Source organism: Adiantum capillus-veneris, chromosome 19 (assembly GCF_014529385.1).
Source record: "Adiantum capillus-veneris isolate H3 chromosome 19, ASM1452938v2, whole genome shotgun sequence".
Classification (NCBI taxonomy): domain Eukaryota; kingdom Viridiplantae; phylum Streptophyta; class Polypodiopsida; order Polypodiales; family Pteridaceae; genus Adiantum; species Adiantum capillus-veneris.
This window is the reverse complement of record NC_140949.1, coordinates 133,304,231-133,319,521: the sequence shown is the minus strand read 5'-3', so window position 1 is coordinate 133,319,521 and position 15,291 is coordinate 133,304,231. Positions and strand designations below refer to the sequence as shown.

The 15,291-nt window shown below is 50.6% G+C and overlaps 1 protein-coding gene across 2 annotated transcripts in view; it reads right to left on the bottom strand.

Annotated features, from left to right (window-relative positions):
- Window positions 1–14,884, bottom strand: part of LOC147434900 (ribonucleoside-diphosphate reductase subunit beta) — a 194,258-nt gene extending 179,374 nt beyond the window's left edge. For both annotated transcript variants that reach the window (XR_015185398.1, XM_086491290.1), the window contains exon 1: window positions 14,759–14,884. The gene's annotated coding sequence lies outside the window, so the exon portion shown is untranslated. The remainder of the gene's footprint in view (window positions 1–14,758) is intronic.
- Window positions 14,885–15,291: the final 407 nt, after the last annotated feature.

Below are 15,291 nucleotides of genomic sequence, written 5' to 3'. Positions count from 1 at the left end.
AATAGGGCCCATTACATTGTAATCGGGTTGGCAATTGTTATCATTTGGGTTAACGCTTTGGCTACACTTGTACTTGAGAATCATTGGCAGTATTGTCGTCTGTGCTCTCTCTTTGTAAATCATATTCACTGTAATCTTGATCTGTAATTCCAATCATGGCATATATTCCAGTTACACTTACTTCTCGTCCAGTCTTCTGAATCTGAATCTGAACCTTATTTCCATTACATAAGTCTGATTCTTATTTCAATATCCAAATTCCAGTCTAGTTTCTGATTCCTGTCCAGTCTACTGTCTGAAATCTTCGTACACTAGTAGCTGAAATCTTCTAACACTGGAATTAGCTGTCTCAAGAGATCACTCCAATTCCAGACTCCTCTTCATGCGACCTGCAGAGAGCTCCCTTGCGCTGGTCTCTCTCTCTCTTTCTCTCTCTCTCTCTCTTCTCCAACAGAGAGAGCATGGCCCCGCTGAAATTCACTGCACCAGGATAAATCAAGCAATTAATTCCCTGTTTTTCATGCAAAAGCAGCAAAAATTCAGCAGCTCGACCAGTGGAAATTGCTGTTTTCAAATAAAAAACCAGCAACTGTAGATAAAAATCTTCTTTCCGTCGGAAAGTCGGTACAAAATCAGCAACGCATCACCTGCACACAAGCTTATGAGAAGAAAATAATTGATCAAACAGTTAGTTAATTCATCAAAAATTACATAAAATAGTGATTATCCGACTCGAACCAGCCTGTAGGTGTGCACACGGTCCTTTGTGCAGCCAAGCGGGCTCTGATACCATGAAACGAACGAGAAGAAAGGATCTCCCGGCTACACAGACCACCTACAGATACGCGTCGGACAAACCACCCAACCATAGCCACCATCCGACAGCTCCCCCGTGCTGGGGCCAGCGTCCGAGGACATAGGCGTGCACCTGTAAGACCGAGTGTCCCATACCACCCGGCCTCACCTCCTCAAGGTGACCTCGCGCTCCTAGCCTCGCGGGATAACCATTGGCACTCTTCTAATGGGGGTTGATAACTGCAAATGAGGCCTTGGCCCCCCTTTTATAATAATGGCCGGCCACACTGGCCGTGTTCACACTACATCCCCCCGGACACTGGTCGCCCATCCCGACGGCATCTGGGCTAGATCCCCTCTCTTGTGAGCGGGACATAACAACCCTGCACTTAGCATTTATCAGCCCCGCAATTGGCGATTCTGCAACAGCAATACAACCAACAGCATAGCGTTTTTGAAGCAGCAAAATTCAGCCAGATCAGCGTTTTCCTTCAGCACCATTTTCAGCAGGAGATAGAGTCAGGTCGTTGCCGTCGACTTCATCCTAGTCGCACATTGCATCAGCATCTTGTACCAAATTGTGCAATCAATATCATAGACCTTTTTTTTTTTTCGAGAAAAAGATCCTTCTATTAGTTAATGAAAGCTGCCCATAGGGCTACATCCACCTCTGCAAGAGAGGGCTACAACAAACATGATGGGGAGACTCTCCCAATGAAAAAAAACAGCATATATACAATGGGGCTAAATCAAGAGATGGGAGGAGGGAAAAGCCACACAGGTGGACAATAGTGCCATCTAAGCACCCCCTGGACCATGGAGTAAAACGGCCCAGGGCGCCAGAGACGAAGGAAAGCCTCGCGGCGCTCCCGCATGCGGTCGGAGCTGCCCTGTAGTCCCTCAAGCTGTCCTCTGAGAGTGTGGATCAACTCTAGCCAAAAGTCACGAACAGTCTCCGCTGGTGGTACAGGGCGAGTCTCAGAGATGCGGAAACAACGGGCCCGCCAGATGAACCAGAGAGCTAGGCCGCTGATGAGCTCCCAACACTCCGCTCTCTCACTGCTCCACTCCTGTGGAGTAAGGTCTGTGAAACCGGCCCGTAGGGCGGTAGGCGTTGGCTTTCACCCGAAATTCTTTACTTTATACACACACACAGAGCACTTTGCAAAGAGAACCTGCGACGGGAGTTAACACTTCAACTCACACACGGCTCGGAAGCTAGAATGCTCCGAGCAGACGCCGACAACCTGTAGGCCCCAAAATTGGCGCCCCTTTCGGTATTTCTTTATTCTTTAGGAGGGTAAATTACAAGGTAAGGTCCTGGGAATCCTTCACGTGTATCCACCTAGATACCACTTGATTTGGCCAAATTTCGGCAGCATAACAGCCCCAAAACTTGCGCGAAACCAATTCCCCTGCTGGAACTCGCTTGCACTGTCGTATACCCTCTGATTCCTGTCCAAAAACAGTAAATTCAGCACACTGTATTTACTGGTTTTTGCCCTGTTTTCAGCCCCAAACAGTCCCCTAACTGTCCTTTGCCAATGGGGCACGATTCTCAATGATCCTGGCGTCCGTATGGCTGAAAAACAGTCAAATTACAGCGCATACACAGCGCTGATTTTGCACCTGTACGGTGAGGTTATGACCCTCACCAGTGCCTGCTTTGGAGCAGCAGTTAGCTACCCCTGTTCCTGCTCAAGGAGGCTCTTGCCTCAGCACAAAAGCATGAACCCACACAACTGTACATCAGTCAAATGAGTAGCCCTCTTGTGGGGCATCACATAACTGCACGTAGGGGAGAAAGAGAGCAGTGTGTAGTGTGCAGGGCATCACTCCTAGCACCACACTGTACATGAGAGAGAAAGGAAGCACTCCATAGCTCTTAACCTGTGACAGGTTCTCAATGAAGCATCCTCCCAGCATAAATCGAGCGCCCCCTCTGCTGCCCTTGACCTGTAATGCATCTATGAACAAATAGATGCAAAAAGGAGAAGATTTCCATGGCTGCCAAAACCTGCGTATCGCTGAAAACGCAGCAAAACAGCCCTGTAAACACGCATCTGATGCCTTCCAATGCTGAAAATGAGCTCCTTGGACCTAGTCAAAGTTATGGGAAGCTCAAAAATGGAGAGAAATGGCTGAAAATCCAAGTTAACAGTCTCCAAAACTGCTCTCAAAAGTCAGTTACGAGTTCTCTTCTCCCAAACTTGGTAAATTGACCAAAAAGTGCCACTTGGCACTCATGCATGCAATTTCCCCGCATTGGGTTTCCTACTTAAAAATCTCTCAACTAGTGCATCAATTGACTTTGTAGCAGAGTACTAAAATGTTCCCCTTGTCATACCGGAGGTAATGACGCGAACACATTTCACGGCCCAAAATAGCAGTTCTCTAATTTTTAGGAGATGCTTCCGTTGGGCTCCCTGTGATCTTCTGACCATCTATCCTCATTGGGACCGCATCCAAAAGTGCAATATGACCCAAGTGTCGGATACTTTCTGTTGGTGATCCCACCTTGACCTTATGCCTTTATTGAGTTCACTTCCTATTATCCACCAACTTGCTAAGTGCGACGAGGGGAACCTGTATGATCTTGCTCTGAGCCTAGACATCCTCTTACTGTACGAATTCCAGTGCCGACCAACTTCCCGTCTGCGGGTGAAACTACCGTTCACATTGGCCATACAATGTCCAACCATTTGCAACTTCAAAAAGAGGGTCTCAAAAATAAAACAAAAATCATTGGAAAGAAACCAACAACTAAGGTTAGCAATTGCCACGTCCTCGTGACATACCCCCCTCTTGAAATCGCAAACGTCCTCGATTGCATACCATAAATACACGCCACTGATGATCTTGTGCTATCAACACTCTTTTATCATCGCATGTATCTGCAAGAAAGGTCGTAACATACATAGATACAAATGACTTAATGAGGCCTTCATACTTTTGCCATTTCCATCTATGGCACTGAATTCATATGTACATTTGATGTACTAGCTCTATCATTACCCCTCCTTTGCACACGTTGGGTTGGGGCATAAGTAGGCTGTAACCCAAAGGCTTCAAGGTAAAGCTGCAATACATTTGGTGACTCTGACAGTTCATGCTCTTCCATCCACTTTGCATCCATAGGTGGATAGTTCTTGAACTTCACCATAGCATCTTGCAACCTGTCCCTTAACTTTTACGTATGCAAAAGGCTCTTGCCTTTGCAAACGAGCATAATTCCACCAACACTGTGGCGTACTACCCACGACCAAGCAAGCTCAAATTTCAAGATGATTTACCAATGCGTCATAGAATCCAAGCAATCGCCTCAGAGAATCGGCAAGCAGCATGTCACCTGGCAGACCCACATCACTCCCGCAGGAGATCTAGTGGCCAATCTACCACCGTGAGACCTCTCCCTATCTCATCTTGGTTCATACTTGCAAACCCTAAAACGCAGCAGAAAATCAGCCCTAATTTGACCACTTTTTGGCAGGGCGAACATGCGGAATTTCTTGTTTGTCCTGTGAAGAGGAACACTCTTCCATAATTCCATTCCCTTTGTCGGCCATAGTGTAATCCCGTATTCCTGCACTGTGTGTCTTTACCCTGAACAATCCAGGCTCACTCTTTGAGGAAAAAGTGATTGATATCCCGGCAATGGAACCATGAAACCGGCCCGTAGGGCGGTAGGCGTTGGCTTTCACCCGAAATTCTTTACTTTATATACACACACAGAGCACTTTGCAAAGAGAACCTGCGACGGGAGTTAACACTTCAACTCACACACGGCTCGGAAGCTAGAATGCTCCGAGCAGACGCCGACAACCTGTAGGCCCCAAAATTGGCGCCCCTTTCGGTATTTCTTTATTCTTTAGGAGGGTAAATTACAAGGTAAGGTCCTGGGAATCCTTCACGTGTATCCACCTAGATACCATTTGATTTGGCCAAATTTCGGCAGCATAACAGCCCCAAAACTTGCGCGAAACCAATTCCCCTGCTAGAACTCGCTTGCACTGTCGTATACCCTCTGATTCCTATCCAAAAACAGTAAATTCAGCACGCTGTATTTACTGGTTTTTGCCCTGTTTTCAGCCCCAAACAGTCCCCTAACTGTCCTTTGCCAGTGGGGCACGATTCCCAATGATCTTGGCGTCCGTATGGCTGAAAAACAGTCAAATTACAGCGCATACACAGCGCTGATTTTGCACCTGTACGGTGAGGTTATGACCCTCACCAGTGCCTGCTTTGGAGCAGCAGTTAGCTACCCCTGTTCCTGCTCAAGGAGGCTCTTGCCTCAGCACAAAAGCATGAACCCACACAACTGTACATCAGTCAAATGAGTAGCCCTCTTGTGGGGCATCACATAACTGCACGTAGGGGAGAAAGAGAGCAGTGTGTAGTGTGCAGGGCATCACTCCTAGCACCACACTGTACATGAGAGAGAAAGGAAGCACTCCATAGCTCTTAACCTGTGACAGGTTCTCAATGAAGCATCCTCCCAGCATAAATCGAGCGCCCCCTCTGCTGCCCTTGACCTGTAATGCATCTATGAACAAATAGATGCAAAAAGGAGAAGATTTCCATGGCTGCCAAAACCTGCGTATCGCTGAAAACGCAGCAAAACAGCCCTGTAAACACGCATCTGATGCCTTCCAATGCTGAAAATGAGCTCCTTGGACCTAGTCAAAGTTATGGGAAGCTCAAAAATGGAGAGAAATGGCTGAAAATCCAAGTTAACAGTCTCCAAAACTGCTCTCAAAAGTCAGTTACGAGTTCTCTTCTCCCAAACTTGGTAAATTGACCAAAAAGTGCCACTTAGCACTCATGCATGCAATTTCCCCGCATTGGGTTTCCTGCTTAAAAATCTCTCAACTGGTGCATCAATTGACTTTGTAGCAGAGTACTAAAATGTTCCCCTTGTCATACCGGAGGTAATGACGCGAACACATTTCACGGCCCAAAATAGCAGTTCTCTAATTTTTAGGAGATGCTTCCGTTGGGCTCCCTGTGATCTTCTGACCATCTATCCTCATTGGGACCGCATCCAAAAGTGCAATATGACCCAAGTGTCGGATACTTTCTGTTGGTGATCCCACCTTGACCTTATGCCTTTATTGAGTTCACTTCCTATTATCCACCAACTTGCTAAGTGCGACGGGGGGAACCTGTATGATCTTGCTCTGAGCCTAGACATCCTCTTACTGTACGAATTCCAGTGCCGACCAACTTCCCGTCTGCGGGTGAAACTACCGTTCACATTGGCCATACAATGTCCGACCATTTGCAACTTCAAAAAGAGGGTCTCAAAAATAAAACAAAAATCATTGGAAAGAAACCAACAACTAAGGTTAGCAATTGCCACGTCCTCGTGACAGTCTGCAGCAGGCTGGAGTGTAGGTCGACCCCCCTGTATCACTATCATCCTGCTAGTGGAAGATAGCTCAAACTGAAGTGCCGGGCCCGTGAGGGTGGACCAAGCCGCCGCCCCCCAAGTGTACTGTCGAGCCGTGGAGAGGGCAGGCATCAGCCGAAGAACTCGTAGCCACACCAACTGGGCCGAGGAGCAGTCCCAAAGATAGTGTCGCTGACTCTCCACCAACTGGTCACAGGCTGTACATGCGGCCGAGAGACCACTATGTACAAGCCAGCTCCCTACTGCTGTGGCTCTGTGTGCAACCAACCACTGGAACAAGGTGACGCGCCTCGGCTGTCTGGAGTCCCACAGCCTCTGCCAAAAAGCTGCCAAGAACTCAACTGTGAGACCCTCCTCCTGCCAATGACGTGCTGCAGCGGGGCGGGCCTCTCTCTGTGCTGCAAGTATATGACATCCAAGCCGAACAGTGTACTGAAAGAAAGGGACTCCTGGGCGGTCTGCAGAAGAGAATGGGTCCCTCCATAGCCACTCACCAGGATCCCAGTGTACTCGTGCCAGTGGACAGCACTCCCAAGCCCATAGCCTCCAGTGTCCTGTCTCAAGAGCTGCTGGGTCAGGGTCTATGACGCAAGTCCTCCCACAGATGCCCACAACTCGGATCCTCTGGAAACAACAATGCTACCTGCGGGGCCTCTACTGCAACTCTCTGTAATCGTCCCCCACCCTGAAGCTCGAAGAACAGGGCTGGGACAGTCTCTGAGCAAGCCCTGACTGAAATGAGAACCTCCAGTCGTGTGAAGGCTCCCATCCACTGGGGTGCTACTGGCTCGAGAGGCGTGAGCCAATCAGCTGGAGCTGACTCTGAGATGTCCTGACACATGCTCTGAACCCCTCTCATGCCCTGTAGCTGGACAACCTGCACCTCCTCTGACAAACCTGTGAACTCTAGCCAGTCACCTAGAGAGCGCGCTGGACCTGCTGCCATGGGACCCCAAGAAACATGAGGCCTACTCCCAACCAAGTGGCCTCTCTGAGTGCTAACCATGGGGTTCCAGACGAGGGGCTGCCGTAGGCGCTCCTCCGTGCACGTCGGCTGCCGCTGCTCTAGGCCACGCCGCAATAGCTCCCAAGAACGAAGCAAACTCACAGCGAATCGGTCCTCCAGTCTCCTGCTCAAACCAACTCGGCGCAACTCTGTAAAGATCCATCTGGTCGAAGGTTGCCAAGGGCCTCCTGACTGAGGCACCCTGGCACGAAGCCTCTGCAGCAAGAACTCCTTCCAGGGCTCCTCGCCTGGAAGAAGTCCTCTGACGACGAACTTCCCAAGAAGGGCTCTACTCTGCTGTGCTGGATCAATGATCCCAAGCCCTCCCTGAGAACAAGGAAGTGTGATGACCGACCAAGCCACCTTGGCTCGGGCAATCTGAGTGTCGCGACCTGACCAAAGGAAGTTCCTGATCAACCTCTCTACCTGGCTGATGCAAGAACTCGAGAAGATCTAGCAAGAAGTGATGTACCACATAGTCGCCAACAACACCTGGTTGGCAACTACTACTCTACCAGCCAGCGAAAGTCGTGCTGAGCTCCAATGTAACAGCTTTCTCCTGATGGACAGGAGAAGAGGAGCAATCTGCTGCTCGGGGGACAAATCCAAACCAACCTGACAACCCAAGTACCGAACTGCAGTCCATGGAGGAATCCACCTGAAACCCTCTCCTGGCATCCAATCTGGCACAGGAGCACTACCAACTGAGAAAGCCACTGTCTTTCTCCAGTTGATCAGTGCGCCCGATGCACGGCAGAAGGTCTCCAAGGCCTTCCCACATCTGTGTAAATTGGCCTCCTGGCCCTCTAAGTACAACGCTGAGTCGTCGGCAAACTCAGCGTCTAGAAGCTCATCTCCCCGTATGGGGAGTGCTAAGCCCCTCAAACCAACCTGCTGTGACACAAAAAATCTGCTCATCGCCTCCGCATAGAACAGAAAGAGAAAGGGGGCAAGAGGACAACCCTGTCTGACCGATCGTGTGAGCATGAAGCGCTCACCTCTACCTCCTGCCAAAAGCACCTGACTGTGGGCCTGCCTGTAAAAAGCTGACATCCCTCTGATCCAAGCCTCTGAGAAGCCCATCCTACGTAGCGTGCCCTCTAGAAAGTCCCAGTCAACTGTCGTATGCCTTCTCAAAATCGAGAAGAAGAATCACAAGGTCCTCCCCACGGAGCCGTGCAAGGGCAGAAGCCTCCCAAAAAGTGAAGATGTTGTCAAGGATACTGCGTTCCTTGACAAAACCTGTCTGAGTCCCATGTATAAGGCTCTCCAAAAGTGGCTAAATCCTCAAACTCAGAGCCTTGGCAAGAATTTTGTAGGCTGAGTTGAGAATGGTGATGGGACGCTACTGTCGAATCTCATCCAAGGAGCCACCCTCCTTTGGAATGAGGTAAATCAGGCCCTCACTCATGCTATCCGGCATCACTCCTGTGTGTAGAATGTACTGAAAGGCACTACAAAGATTTGGGCCAAGCAGGTCCCAGTACTCCAAGAAGAAGGTGAAAGTCAGCCCATCCTCACCTGGACAGCTACCACGAGGGAGGGCCGTGTGCAGCTCCTCAAGCTGAAGAGGTAACTCAAGCCTCTGCCGCATCTGCTCAGTCACAAGACAAGGCATCTGTGCCCAGACCTGCTCCCTGCATGCATCCTGTCTCTCTGACTCGGGCTCAGCCGACAGTAGCTCACGGTAAAAGTCAGTAGCAACTGCACGCATATCCTCTGGCTCACAAACAACTGACCCATCGGGTCTCCTCAACTGATTGACCTTGGCATGCGAGTGCCGAGGTCCCACTGTCTCAAAAAAAACACCTGTCACTCTATCACCCACCTGAGTCCACTGAGATGCCTGTCGGTGGAAGGCAAACTCATGGCGCCTCTCCTCTGTGCAAGCAAGCTCCTGTCGAACCTGCTGTAGCTGCTGCTCCAACCATGGACTGTCTGGATGCTGCTCCTGCATCCTCTGTAGTGAAGCAATGCCTCGTCTGAGACGCTGCTTCTCCTCTCTCGCTGCAGCCCGTCGAGCCAAAGATTCCTGGAGAAAGAAGTGGCTAAGCTGAGCTAGGCCTGAGGCCACTCTGTCTGCAGGTGGAGCCTGGCTGTCCATGCCCTCTGTCCATAGAGCCTCGACCCTCTCTCTGAGTGCTGAGTCCAACAAGACCCGCTCTGGGATGCGAAGCATCGTGCTCCCACTCCTCTGCCTGTCTGCCACTGTGAGGATCACTGGTGCATGGTCCGAGAAGGATGTCCCTGCCAGGATGCCCACTGATCCCCCCAAGTCACTGAAGTGGTCACTAGTGTAGAAGCGATCTATGCGCGATAGATTCACTCCTCCCACTCTGCGGTCCGATCTAGAGAAGGCAAGACTCTCTGGAGGCCTCACAAAGCCAGAATGCTGCCATGTATCCGAGACCCTCAACGTCATACAAAACCTCTCCCAAGCTGCTAACTCGACTCCATGCAAAGTAGCATGGCTGCCTCCGATCCTGTCAGAAGGGTCCTCCAACATGTTGAAGTCCCCTCCTACACACCACTGGTCAACCTGTGGCAAAGACTCAACAATCTGTGACCAAAACTCTGCACGAGCACTCGCCACATTGGGCGCATAGATGTTCAGGAAACCCACAAGGCTACCCTGAACCTGCATAGTAATCCACTGAGCCCTGCCTGGTACAATAATCCCTCTGCCCACAATGGCCTGCTGTAATGAGTCCGCAATAGTCATACATACCCCACCCTGGATGCCTCCAGGTCCAAAAGCAGCTGACCAAAAGGTATCATAGCGTCCACGCAAAATCTGACCACATCGCTGAATGCGGCTCTCAGACAAATGGTGCTCCTGAAGCATAAGGAGATCAATCTCTCCTCCCACAAGGCAACGCTGAAGCTCCTGACGCAATCGGCCCCGCTGTCGCTGAAACTGGGGCCCACCTAGTCCCTGCACGTTCCACGAGACGATCCTCATGGGGAGCGAGAGAGAACAGATGCTGCCGCAACAGCAAGACGAGCTATCTTCGAAGCAAGCTTGGATGGGGAGTAATCCGCATCCGAGCGTCCTCTAGATAGGCGAGACTGCAGTGAGTGCCTGGTCCAAGCCCAAGTAGAGCGAGCCGTGCGTAAAGCAACCTCCTCTGTCCAAGAGTCCTCATGAATGAATACATAGCAAGGCAAACACTGCGTATCAGCAAAAAAGTACACCACAATGTGTCTACATCCTGCAGAATCTGGGGGTGTCACCGCAAACTTGGCCAGTGGCCACAAAGTCTGCAGCAAATCTGTAATGCCAAGTTCTCCCATGTGGTGAGAGAACTCGAGAACCTGTGTATGCAACCATCCCACCACTGAGTCGAGGGACCACTCTGTCTCAGTCCTGCCACATAGGGGGAAGGAGAAACCAACTGCTGAGTCCAAGGCCTCTGTCCCCCTAGCGGCGAGGAACAAAGCGTGGACTCTGAAGCAGGCTGCCTCGTGGTCTGCTGCGGAATCGCCAAGAAAACGAGTAAACCCGTAATCGAAGAAATCCCAGCGGCGTCGGAGGTCAAAGCTCGTCAAACCACGAGGGATAGCTGCAAGAGGAGAAGTCTGAATCTGCAGTGGGGGCCGCATGAAGGGCTGACCCTCTCTCGCTAGGCGACTCGTGGCGAAGGCGCTGCCAAGAGATCTCCTGGCCGCCGGCAAGGGTCCAGTCTCCTGAGCCGACTGTGGTATTGAAGCAGGAGGAGGGGGAGAAGGGGCTGGGGGGGGCGGGGGAGAGGAGAAGCGGGGTGGGGCGGCAGAGACATGGGGGGGGGCGAGGTGGGGAGTGAGCGGTAGCAGAGGGCGGGGGAGGGCATGAGGAGGAGGAGGGGAGATCGGAAGGCGGAGCGGCTGGCGAGGGTGAAGCGAAGGTGGTGGCTGGCGTAGGGGGCTCCTCCTGCTCAAGAGGACCAAAGCGGTTCCCCGTGAGAACCCACTGCTGCTGAGTAGGCACCTGGGGGCCACTCTGAGTGCCAGGCTGTCGCTGTGGCCCCTGGCGTCGACGGCCACGGGCCTGCTGCCACCCCTCCTCCGCAGGAGCCCCAGGCTCGGAGGGTGGCGCTGAATCTGTGCTCTGTGTCGCTGGCTGTGGCTGTGGCCCAGCCTTGGCAGGCTGGGGCTGAGGCTGGGGTGCGGGTCGTGGTCTCCTCCGTGGACAGGCCTTCGCTAGGTGGCCCATCTGTCTGCAAATGAAGCACTGGTTCGGGAGACCCGAGTACTCCACACTCTGTCTAAACCAACCCCCACTCACCCGAGGCAGAAGGATGACCTTTGGGAGCGTGTGGGTATCTCTGACCAAAACTCGAACTGAAGGGATTCCAGCCACCTTGGCAGCTACTGATGCTGCCGTACGAGGTGTCTCCAGGACAGTTCCGATGGCGGAGCCAATCCTGGAGAGAAGTGGAAGGTACTCCCTCCGTAAACTCGGAAAGCAGACTGAGATGGGGATGTCCGTCTCCTCTACTAGCACATCCGAAGACGGGTCAAAACCATGTCGCCACTGTCGAAAGTGGGCGCGTGATGCTCGGATGGCCAATGGACTCATAGCTATGACCTTGGAGGCCATCTCAGAAGTCTCGAACTCAATCTGGTAGTACCCCCGTCCGAGAATCTGGACATCCAAGATCTTGCCCACCTCTGCGAGGAGGCGGGCCTGGAGAAGGTCTCGCAGCTCTCCTCTGCTGGGACGAGTGCCGAGAACCTTGCAGATGACAGAAGTCGCCTGCAAGCGTTCTACCTCTGTGGCAAGGCTCGCTTGCTCTGTCGGTGTAAGAGCAAGTCGAATGGTGGGCTCAGCGGGGTCGGGCGAGGGGGCTTCATTGGAGTCCCTCTGCGGTGGAGCATGAGCCGCCATTTGTGTCTGCTACTGGTAAAGAAAAGGCGGAGGATCGTCGACGAAAAAAGGGGGGGAAGACCTGTTGGACCGAGCACGTCAATGGTGCTGGCGACGCCCGTCAAGCAAGAATGGAGAGGGAGAAGGCTAACGGTAAAAAGCAAGCGAGGGGGGTGGACAGTGGGAGGGGGCGGGCTGGCGTGGTTGACTGCGGGAACTGCTTCGGGCTGGCTGGGCAGCAGGCAGCAACGGGGGGCAGCGCGAGGGGGGGGGGGAGGGGGGAGCGGCAGGGAGAGCTGGCTGAGCTGGGCAGCGGGCAGCTGCGGGTTGCCAGTGCAGCGGACAGCAGCAGGGGTAGCGCGAGGGGAAGGCGGCAGCGCAAGGTGGACAAGCGGGAGAGCAGCGCGAGGGAGTGAGGGAGGGCGATGGCGCAAGGGGGGAGAGGTGTGAGCAGCAGCGAGCCTGTTAGTTCGATTCAATATCATAGACTTCTCTCGCCATCAAGAGAAGGGCCTTCGGAGGAGGGTTTGACAGCAATCTGGTGTCATATTCTTCTCTCTCTCTCTCTCTCTCTCTCAGTCTCATCACCTTCATTCACAGTGTTCACCACTTTGTTTGTGTCCATTGCACTCTCTCACTAAAGGAACGGAAGGCTCTCCCTTCCGTAAGTAAAAGGAACCTTGAGCACAGTTTGGAGCACTCATCTTGAGCAAAGTTCAACATTCACTTCCGCGGCAATGACATGGGACTTAACAGTTAGAGCTTTGGATGCAAAAGCAAGTAGCAATACATTTTCTTCTCCCGGAGTTTCTACAACTACCCTGGGTTTTAGTTTAAATGGGAGGAAATGTTACGATTGTGACATCTTATCACCTTCTTGCTTGATTCTTTTGCGGATACGAAGACGTACAAGATCCGAGACCCCCGATTCTCCAAAGGATGTGTCTCTTCGCCCAAGAGTCTCACCTGTTCGGCAAATAGCCATGCTTCTTCAGCGAATGGCTGCACCTTTACGCCGAAGGGTCACGACTCTACAGTAGAGGGACACGACTATTGGCCTAGAGTCATGTCTTTTGACCTATGGTCATGTCTCTTCAGTTTCTATATAAGAACACCCTTGTAACACATTTCAAGCAATCAATCAATCAAACACAGAGTCTTCTGAGTCTTGTCTCTGAGTCAAGTTCAAGTTTCTTAAGTCTTAATCATGAGTTTAAGTACTTAATTAAAGATTAGTAACTAGAATCCTTACAGTACGAGAGCTTCCAACCGGCAACCTTTCCAGCCGTCTGTTCCGATCGGGGGAGTCTTCAAAATATGGTGCAACCATCTGACCTTGAACCAGTGCAACCGCCCTTGCCACCGTTGTTGCCCCCACCTCCCTCACCACCAGGCTACAATGGTTGGAGCCCATATGGATACCCTTATTATCCGTACCTGGGATACCCGCCCAACCAACTGAAAGATTTCAAGGATGGCAGCGCGCGAGTGATTTTTAAGTAGTTTCTCGTGTGTCGTGTCAAATTCCAGACTTGGGGTGTCCAAGTCCGTTACAGCTAAGGAATGGTGGGTATTAGAGGGCTCCCCCAATGCCCATAGGCCCTTCAAAGGTGATAATAGGGGGCCCTTCAAAGGAAAAATGCGTTCTCATAGATCTCCTTGAGAGCCCTTCAAAAGTGAAGCGCCTTCAAGCTAAACTTTCTACCATCAAATGTAGGGGGTCCTTCAACCACCCCCCTACATTGAAGAAACGCCCTTTAGAAGGGAAATAGCATAGGGAGGTTAACCAAGTGACTTCTTTATATGGAATTTTTCTAATGTTTGAATGAGCTTTATTGGTTGAACCTACAACATCTTGTGAATGGGGCTCCTTTCCCATTACCCCAATTGCCTTTTTAGGTGGTCTTAGGGGAGCACTCTTACAAACTTGGGAGTATGTTGCTAGAGGTGACCGTGACAATGCCCCATTGATTATTACGTCGTTCACTTCATCATTATTACATCATTCAAGTCATCACACACTTGTCTTGATCTTGTCTTACCTTACTTGTAGAGGTCTCTTTATCCTTGCTCTTCCACACATACGCTATGCTTACATTTGTGGCCACTATTAGATTTATGTAACAAATCCCCATAACATCCAAATTGCCTCCACGACCAATTTTAGAGTGGCCATTAAATAAAGCCTGTAGGGGTAGGCAACACGATCAAGAAAATAGATATTTCCCTCTTCAAGTTGTTGCACACTATGAGCTATAGGGGTGCCAAGATCATGTATGTTGCTACGGTAATTGAGAAAAAGTGCATGGTTACTACACCATGCACTTAGTTACACACTTATCTTAAGCTTGACTTTCATTAGTGTAGATAACTTTGGAATCATTCACTATGTTGCCGTAAGAGAGGTCAAATTGCAAAATGACAACAGCTGGAGAATTTCTCACGGCGAATGTTTAAATTATAGTAAGATTCAATCAAAAGAACGCTACGCAAGCTGAAAAACTCAGAAAGAATCCACAAATAATCTCTCTCTCTCTCTCTCTCTCTCTCTCTCTCTCTCTCTCTCTCTCTCTCTCTCTCTCTCTCTCTCTCTCTCTGTGTGTCTGTGTCTGTGTGTGTGTGTGTAGAACACATTTATGCTTCGCGGGTACTCTCATACACGCGCGCCCACGCACACACACGTTCACACAGATGCACGCACCTGGCGTAGTAATGGCCTGCGCGACGGCTTCAGGAGAAGCTGTGTAGTCGAAGGCTGAAGCACGCAGTGGCGAATCTCGTCACCGGGAACGGCGGACGGACGCCGGAAAGAATTAGCTGCGTTATATGCATGAGCATAAAATACCCCCTAATTTGTGGAAATTCCCAAAATACCCCCCATATTTTGTCATAAATTCCTAAATAGCCCTCCAAAATTCCCAAAATACCCTTGGTTGTGAGAGTAAACTTCTTCAAAGATTAAAAAAAAATTGTAGCTTTTCGTAAGAAGAGTGATTGTCTATCAATACAAGATACTAAAACTACATTATTTTTTAGACATAATTGCCTTTTTTGGGAGGTAATTTGTGACAAATTACATGCTAAGCACTCAAATATGGATCTCAATTGTCAAAAAAGAATAAATATTAGGGAATCATGAACAATTGAACCACCTCTTTCAATACATGATCATGTTCTACTCTGCTCATGCGCTCCTTCAAAGCATTCAAGTCCACAAGAGAGAATTTACATTCC